Here is a 9426-nt window from a genome sequence, read left to right on the forward strand (position 1 = left end):
CATGTTTGTACCAATTGTGTTTTTATTCACTTCGAATTTTCATGTCTGCTATATTTTTGTATTATAATGGATATGTCAAAATCTACAAAACGACCATAAATTGGTTTTTACAGATTGGTCAAGATCTGGGTTCAATTCAACTTATTACAAAGTAAACCCAAACTCATGGCATCGCCATGTTCATATCATCCTTCTCTGACATAGACAGATAGACAAAGAAACAATCTTACGTACGAGATCTTCTTTCGAAATGTGGTCAACAAAAGAAACGAACCTTTTTTCTTTTCTTCGTGTCGTGAGATTCCTTGCCATAAACTTACTATCCAAGAAACCACTCCGGTCGTATAAAATGTGTCCATCAAAATTGTTTTTAAAAACTTCAATCAATCTCTCACCTTTATTTTTCTTTCGTCGTGGGATCGAGTACGAAGAACGTAATTTAAGTGGAAGACTAAAAGATACAATATCGAAAGATATGGACACCTTTAACTTCTTTTTCTTTTTTGTCATTCATGAAAACGTATAGCTCTTACGTTCATGTTTTCTCTAGATATTGAAACTAATCTTCGGTGATGCCAAGTTCAAGTTGTATAGTTAAGCCAAATAACTATATTGCCGAAAACACATGAACAACTAAGAAGCTATATGTCATACAAAGTGACTCAAAACCGTGTTCCATTTTTTTTATTGAAGCGTTGTTCGAGTGAACACTAGTAATCCAACTGAGACCGAGGTTTTTTTTCTTTTTCTTGGAATGGTTAGTTGACCGTGTCTTTTTAAAATTTAAATGATGCTATTACTATACAATCTTAGGATCTATCTATTCAAAATAACGCTAGGCCTAAGGCCATTATTATAGGGAGAACACTCTTGGTGTTCTAAACCCAAAAAAATTAGAAAAATAATGAATAGTGGTTTAGAACACTTTTTTTAGTTCTTGATGTAGAACTGATCTTGGTTCAGTTCTAAGCTGACGTGGCAAGCTGTGAATGGATACAATTTTTTGCAAACAATTTTTCACAAATCAAAAGAGGATCTGATTGAGAATATATGGAATAAATTTGGACATTAAACTATGTATTAATTAAATAAAATATTTGTGTGCTTTAATTAAGTAATATGTTTCTTTTTTATCTTTAATGTTTTTTTTGTTACATAAAAATTTGGTATTGTATTTTGAATTTTAGTAAAAGTTTTATAAGTTTGAAATTTAAATGTTATTTTTAAAGTTTTTATAAATGTAATATATTTAAGATTATTATATTATTAAATCTTATGATTTTAAACATGTTCTCCCAATAACTAATTTCTTAACAAAAGATCTAAACTAATGATCTTACATTATTTTCATAATATTTTTACTTTAATAGCACCCAAAACTGTTTCCCCTCTAATGATGCCCTAACTGGTATTTGTGGTGGGCTTAGCATTTAATAGGAAACAATTTTTTTTTAATTATTTTTAGCATTTAGTGTTTTTTACATACAAATACACAATAAATAATATAGTCATTAGGTCTTGATCAGTTTGGTCTCGTTTAGTATTTTGGTTTCGATTATAGGTTCAGAAACAAGGATTACACATAAAATCATTAAAAAAATGGATTGTTACTGGAATTTGTGTTATTGGACCAAACCTTTATTAAATTATGTAAAAAAACAAATCTAATAACCAAAAGAATATTGGTAAAAATGGGAAAAATTGGTTAGGCGCGGCTGCTATTACTGAGGAAATCGATTATACAATAAAATTATATCCAGTACTGATTATATCATTGTATACTAGGCGTCTGATTTTTCGAGTAGGCGGCCAATTTTTAGTACAAGGAGGACTAAAGGATATTAGCCTCAAATACTCGTTTTTTCAATTATGTTTTCTTGAGATTCATCCAAATTCATAACACTATATGGTTGTCTCCCTTAGAAAGGAAACCTTTTCAGTACAAAATTGGAAGAAAAATAAAGAAACTACATTTAGAGCTTAGTCTCAGTACTCACTAGTCACTACACAATTCGCTAACTGAGACTGACACAAAACATATAACTATTATTTTAATATGTTTGGGGAAGCGTAAGTCATTATATCAGCATTGTGGTCCTAAAATATCTAAGAATCTTTGGTTCTTTTACATCTTCCAACAACAGTGGAGTTTCTTTTCTCGCTTTCAGTTTATTTTCTCTTTCACTTTGCGTATTGTATCAAGAATCATCTCAATCTTTGTCTGTATCTTTCTATAAATGTGTGTGTACAAAGTACGAGTGTATCTAAGACCAGAAGATAGGTTTCTTCCTTTATTTCTTTTTCGTTTCGTACGACAATTGGTTTTTCTTTCTTCGGAAAGTTTTTATCTTTAAAAAATAAAGTTTTTATCTTTTGTTTATCCTTTATAACATGTGAATGTGTATAGAGTTCTTTAAGACCCATTTGGAAATGACGAATAGTTCATTTGAAACTATGTGAAAGAATTAACCATCTCTTCTTTAATTTTTTTCGGTTATCTTACTACTTTAACAAAGAATCATTAGTCAATTGCAATAACGGTCTTAAAATATAAAAATTTATTTGGTAGATAAAAAGGATAAACTAATTTTTGTGGTGGTATTTTTGTGAATATTAAAAGAGTTCTTTAAGACCCATTTCGAATAGTTAATTCGATACTATGAAGAAAAATTAACCACTTTATTAGATTATATCCTTCTAATCTTATCTTTGACAAAAAAATCATTAATCAATTGCCATAACGTTCGAAAAATACGGTACAAAATTTTGTTTATATAAAAAGGATAAACAGCCGTGTGAACTTGAGAAAGTAAGTAACATTCACCTACCGCCTAGTTATATGTTAGTTAAAAATGTAAGACTAGCAAAGAAATTCTCATAGTATCCCAATATTATTTTAATTATAAACACTTTCTTTTAAGAAATGAATTTTATACTGAGCTCAAGTCAACTTTCCTCTTTTTGAGAGATTCTCTCACACTGAACACAAATTCTATACTGTTGGGTTTCCAAGCTCAAGCCAATTCCCCTTCTATATTGGAGATGTTCTAAGCACATTTAAAATTTCCTTGCACTTACAAAGGCATAGTTCCATTAATATTGCATGGCTAATCCATGGTTTAGTTTATTGTCTTCTTTGTATTTGTAGACTTACTATTTTTTTTTTTTTTTGTCATCCAAACACTAATGAAAAATAAACTCCAAAATTGATAGCCCAATTTTAAAGAAAAGAGTTTACGAAAGAAATAACTGAAATGAATTCTTTTGTTTTTTTTATCACATGGATTGTTTTTTTGCCAAATCCTTATCATATATGTTCTCTTTAGGGTAATATTAGCTAATACCATAATTGTAGAAAGAAATGAAGAAAATACCACAAAAATATTTTTTGAAAGAAAATACCACTGGGTCTACGTTTATTATGGAATGAAAATGCATAATTACCCTCTTGTGATTTAATGTTAGATTAGAAAGAATGAATGATGCATAAGATTTTTTTAAATAACATGTAATATTTATATTTCATATGTTATATTAAACTAAATAAAGTTCAATATATAAAAATAGCGTTTTATAAAAAAAAAATAACATGTTGAAAAGATAAATTAACTAATATTGCATTTAATTCGAAGAAATAGCATGTTCCAAAACATAATAGCAGAGTTCCAAAATGAGTAGATATGAGAGAAGAGAGAGAGAGAAAAAAAATAACAGATGTTTTAACCTGAGTGAGCATAAGGGAAGAGAAGAGACCTGAGTGAGCTTAAGGGAAGAGAAGAGAGAGAAAGAGTAATACAGAGCTGAAAGAGAGAGAGAGTGCATGAGGGGAGAAAGATTTTATTATTTATGTGGAAAAAAAGAATGACATGATATTTAAAAAAGGGAAATTGCAATCTGTATCATCAGACGACTTCATAATTAACTGACACAAAAAATACTGTTCCCTTTGTACTGTACATATATTCATCACCCTTTTACCCCTACTACGCATGCATGTGAGATAAATGAAAAGATATTTTTTATTTTTAGATTCTGGGTGTCAGAAGATTTAAGTGATAGATATGTGGGGGATTGTGTTGTCATAGCTGGCGTTATATACTAAAAAAGAACATTTAAGATTTCCTGCAGTTGTGAAAGTCCAAATGGCGTTTTGTTTCGTTATATATCATCGGGTAATATTACATTTAACCTACTTATCAAGATCTATTCACAAACTCACCGAGTAGAAATCGCAGAATCAAGCAGCTTATTGTCGAGGAAATTAACAGATCCGGCCGTACTGTTTTTTTGGTAAGCGGTTTTTCGTATTTAACGCTGTTGTCTATAATCCGACGATTCAATATAAGTTTGCGTTTTTGACTAAGTCTATTTGTTTTTTTATTTAGGTTTTAGATGGGTGTTGTTGAGTTACGAGATCGATTGATTGCACAAGGAGAAGAACCACTGGTCGAGAGAGCTAATGTGTACTTCAAGTTTAAAACACTGATGGCTATCATAGATGCATTGGATCAGAACGAGATTCAGACAATTAGGGATTCCCCGCTTGGATCTCTTTTCGATTTCCCGAACAGACCAAGCTGGTCGGCTACTTTTGGATTGTTTCTACTGGGCATGCATCTCTCGGTTTCGAAATCAAACGAGATCTGGGTTGTTTTTTTAGGCACGCCTATTCGCTTTTCCCTTCGCGAATTCAAACTAGTAACAGGGTTACGATGTGGTAAGTTCCCGACCGTTCAAAAGAAAAAGAGGAGAGGGACCGCTGAAAAACAAATCCCATTTTACATCACCCTATTCAGACTCGAGGATGATGTAACCGTGAATTGGGTTATAAACATGCTGAAGAAGAAAACAGTTACGGATAGTTGTATGAGGCTTCGTTTTGCTGAAATGGCTGAGAGCCTGGAGGCATTTACTTCATATCCGTGGGGGAGGAAGCCGTTTGAGATGATGATGACATTGATTAAAGAGAGAGATCTACCCCAGCTGGCAACGACGTCTGTGTCTGTTCAAGGTCTATTATATGCTCTCCAGCTCTTGGTTTTGCAAGCAGCCCCTTCTATCCAAGAGGGACCTGCATTAGATGATTCCTTGTGTTCTGAATCAGAGGAGGAAGATGAAGCCCCGCGACGCCAGGCGGTTCCGCTTATGCTTGGTAACGCCAAAGAAATAGATACGAAATGCGTGGTTAGTTCCGATAATCCCATTATGTTTCGTTTATCTATAACTATCAATTTCATCAGTTTATTATAACGATTATTATCTCTGTTAAAAACATTGGCTGATGCAACCTTTGTGATGATCATTGTATGATAACGGTAGTACATGGTAATAATCTTGGTTATCCGTTTGTATCATAGTTTTACCGGATACCATCATTATCTAATAATGATGTTATATGCTAATTCCCTTATGCTTTTCCGAATTTCTATTTTTGTTTTTGTGGGGTTAGTCTATTGTTTGCGTGACCGGAACACTTTCTATAACCATCCGAGTCTGATAACAACTTACGCCGATAGAAACATTGTTTGAGATCAACATTAGCAATCAGTATTTTAGTGTATCTGTGTTAAATAAATTGGTCGATAACGACATTTTCTGCGGAACATTGTCTGATAACCTCAATACATGGTAACTACATTGGTTAGTTGCAGATACCGTAGCTTATCTGGATACCAGCATTATGTGATAACGTTTTTATAATGATGGTATCTCGTTAAGATTTTAGCTTTTTGATACGTGGGGGGTAGAGCATTGTTTTCTTGATGGAAACAATATCTGATAACATCGTCGACTGATAACATGATAGTCTGATATTATCATAACCTGATATCAGCTTTGTTTCATAACAACATTTGTAACTGCTAACCCCATTGTGTATACGTGTTATGAACAGGCTCATGTTGCTCCCATCATATTACCGGAGAGTGTTGTCGATGCTGAGGAGGAAGACCTTTCATGGAAGGATGATGAAGAAGATCCCAAAGTAGATACTATCGTTAGGTTGGCTGAAGAAGGTTTCAAATTGAATAACGATATGTTTCGTGGAGGCTGCATTCCAGCAGACGTTGAGATTGCTCCTAAAAAAAGTAGGAAGGGTGTGAGGGGCAAAGCACTGCGTGCACAGAGAGGTGCCCAGCATGGGAGAGGGGTTAATTTGAATCCCACCAATCTGTCGGCATCCAACAATGTCGAGGCCACACATCTAGGGGGTGTAGACATAAACGTGATATCTCGGCTTCTCAACGAGAAGCTAGCGAGTCAGGAGGCTAGAATTATTCAAGGTGTTATTGGCTGGTTTAAAAAGTACGCAACCATTGCCGCCGAAGATGGCAAAGCTGAAGTAAACACGGAGTCGAGGATGCCCCAAACTGGTGTTGATGCTTCTAAAGATATGGACAAGGAGGACGGTGGTCTGTGGCCCCCTACGGTTGGCAACAATTTGAACAATTATGGCAACCATTCTGGAGACGATTTGGGCCGGGGGTTCCCGACGATGACCATTTCTGTTGCTGAGGTAGCTGCTTACTATAGCCAGTCAGAGCAGGCCCGAGATGGTCTGGGTAACCGCAGGATGGAGTCACCGGTAAGTGTGTTGCCATATTTTATATAGTTTTGTTCCGTCGGGGTTTTTGTTTGGGTCTGCATTTATTATTTTGTAAATGCTGTGTAGAGGGATGTTGTTGGCGCAACACCATCACCTGTTATGGAGGCTACCTTGTTGTCTTGTGAAGCCAACTAAATGTAACATACGATAACTAAGGAGTTAACTATATATCTCCATTGCTAATGTGCTATATGATTGACTCAGGACAGAGGTGTTCCTTGTCCGGAGAAAGACGATTGCCAGGTTTGTAATGCAATTTAAAGTTGTATCCACATTGGTGATCACTATATTTGTTATCATGGCAAATTGCATTTTACTTGATATCGGGTTAAGTTCCTCTTACCCCCTTCTAAATTGTGCCCGAGGGTGCTTCTGATTCCTTACTTGAAGACCCAAACAATGAGGTTTGATGTGTTTATCATAATTTTATGATGGCTTGGTGTAACCTTAGTTACCGCAAAATATTTTTGTTACGGAATAATGCGTATGTTACTATGTATTTATACCTGATATTGTCATCACCTTCTCTAATCCCCCATTTGTTTGTGAACCAGGTTGGTTCTGAAACCTTACCAGACGGCCCAAACGACGAGGTATGTTATGTTTTATGACGTAAAAAATCTGTTAGCGCTATATATATTTGTGCTATCTGTTAACGGTCATGTTAATGTGAAAAATTGATCATGTGAAGTCCTAATCATGCTATCTGTTAACGGTAGTGAGTTTGGCGGGGGTAATGTTTTGTTGTTCTATGCTACTATACTTTCGAGGTTGCTAACGTTTTTTTACCATTGTTCGGTTAGGCTGGCTGCGTGTCTACCAATCCAGGTGTCAACGGCGAGGTTTGTTTTGTTACTAAAGCTGGCACATAAACAAAATGTCTCTGTTACCTGCTAACCCCCCTTTTTCTTTGTCCACCAGGTTGGTTCTGAAACCTTACCAAGCGGTCCAAACGGCAAGGTATGTTGACTTTATCTGGAAATGTATAGTACTTTGTAAAATTTTTGGTAACGCTATATATATTTATGCTTCCTGCTAACGGCCATGTTAATGTGTGAAATTGAATATGCAAAATGTGGTTCGAAGAAACATAAATTACTAACTTTGTTTTAACATTCTTCGGTTAGGCTGGCAATGTGGCTATAAAGGATGGTGTTAACGATGAGGTCAGTATTGTTATCAAATGGTAGTTGTGATCGTTGTACTTTTGCTTAAACCCTTCCCCTTGGTAATAGGTTTGTTTTGATGAACCCACACACCACGGACTACATGACGAGTTTGGTGTTAATGAACCCACACACGACGGGCAACATGATGAGGTTGGTGTTAACTCTATGAACTTTGTGTTAACTGCGTTACCTCTTTATACACGGCGTTACCTCTTTATACACGACGTTACCTAGTTGTACACCAATTTTTAACCACTTAATCGTTGTACTAATAACACGTTGTAGGCCCAAACGTCACCGTTAATGGCTGGTAAGGAATTTTTACTGTTGGCAGCATCCAAGAGGGGGTGTTAGGTGGACAACCGATGGGGGTCCAGAGGAAAAAAAGACTTAGGACGCTGTCGACTAGACTGGACACGCGCTACCATTTTGACAAGAAAACTAAGTACCTGCTAGGCCACCCATCGCCGATTTTTCCTGATGCCGCTACCATATCGGACCCATAGGAGCGTTTCCAAAACTCAATGAAGAAGTTGAATGCGACAAGGTAGGTCCACCAACTATTGATTTACCTTATCACTTCTCTTTTAGGTATAAAAACTTAATATTGCAATTTTCCATTTAACTATGCCATTTCTATATGTCTTGGTGGCGATTTTTATATTGGAAGCAAAGATATAGTTGACCTAATTGATAGGAAGAAACCGATGGTGTCTAAGGTAAAATTTACTTTATTTGGTTGGTTGTTTTTCTTTTCATTGAAGCTACTTCATTTGCAAGTGGATTAACTGGTTAATATTGTTTTTATCAGATAATGGACGACCTTATTAAGTTCAGCAGGCATCTTTTGAGGGTGGATGAGGTAGACGGTGCAAAGCTCCGTGTGGACGTGCTTGACTCGAAGTTTGTATCTCAATTGGCGAGGCTGTACCCAAAGTTTAGCAAGTGTAAAAATCTTGAGGATTTCAAAATTCCAAAACCCTTACTTTAGGCTGTTGTTTGTCGGGGTGATTATGAGCGTGTCGAGCTGTTTCCTCAGGCTGATTACCTCTACATGCCTTTCAACTTTGACAAAATGCATTGGGTGGCACTGTGTGTTGATCTCCTTAGCCGGAAAATCATTGTCCTTGATTTCAACATCCACATCCGGAATGATTCAACTATCATTGGTGACATCCAGCCCTTAGCGGTAATGCTTCCTTTCCTATTCAAACAGGCCGAATTGGATTCCAGTATGGCACATATTCCTGTGACCTCCGCATATGTAGTAGGAAGGCCTCATGTAATCCCTCTGGCCAACTCACCTCACGACTCCGGGATCATGTCTGTCTTTTTCATCCATGCCCATGCTGCAGGCAAAATGGAAGAATGTGTTGCATTCGATGTTGGCGAGTTGGATACCGAGACCAAAAAACTTGTGTCTGCCATAATTTTATTTGGCATCTAGTACCTTTATTTTAACCCGTATCAGTTAATTTGGATTTGTTTCAGACTACTGCAATTTTTTTTCGTTTGTGCTTCCTACGAAGAGCGGATATGTTAGTGATTAACTTATGCAGTATCAAGAATTTAAAACTTTACCTATGTGGGGTAGTGTTTTATGTGTTACGTTTCTCAGATGTGCTTATCTTATATATTTTTGTATGATAACAT

At 35.7% G+C, this 9426-nt stretch overlaps 1 pseudogene; it reads left to right on the forward strand.

Moving 5' to 3' along the window:
- The first annotated feature begins 4392 nt into the window (after positions 1 to 4392).
- Positions 4393 to 9220, forward strand: LOC147945619 (uncharacterized; annotated as a pseudogene).
- Positions 9221 to 9426: the final 206 nt, after the last annotated feature.

The sequence above is a fragment of the Camelina sativa genome, chromosome 4 (genome assembly GCF_030686135.1).
Source record: "Camelina sativa cultivar CO46 ecotype springtype chromosome 4, ASM3068613v1".
In the NCBI taxonomy this organism is placed as follows: domain Eukaryota; kingdom Viridiplantae; phylum Streptophyta; class Magnoliopsida; order Brassicales; family Brassicaceae; genus Camelina; species Camelina sativa.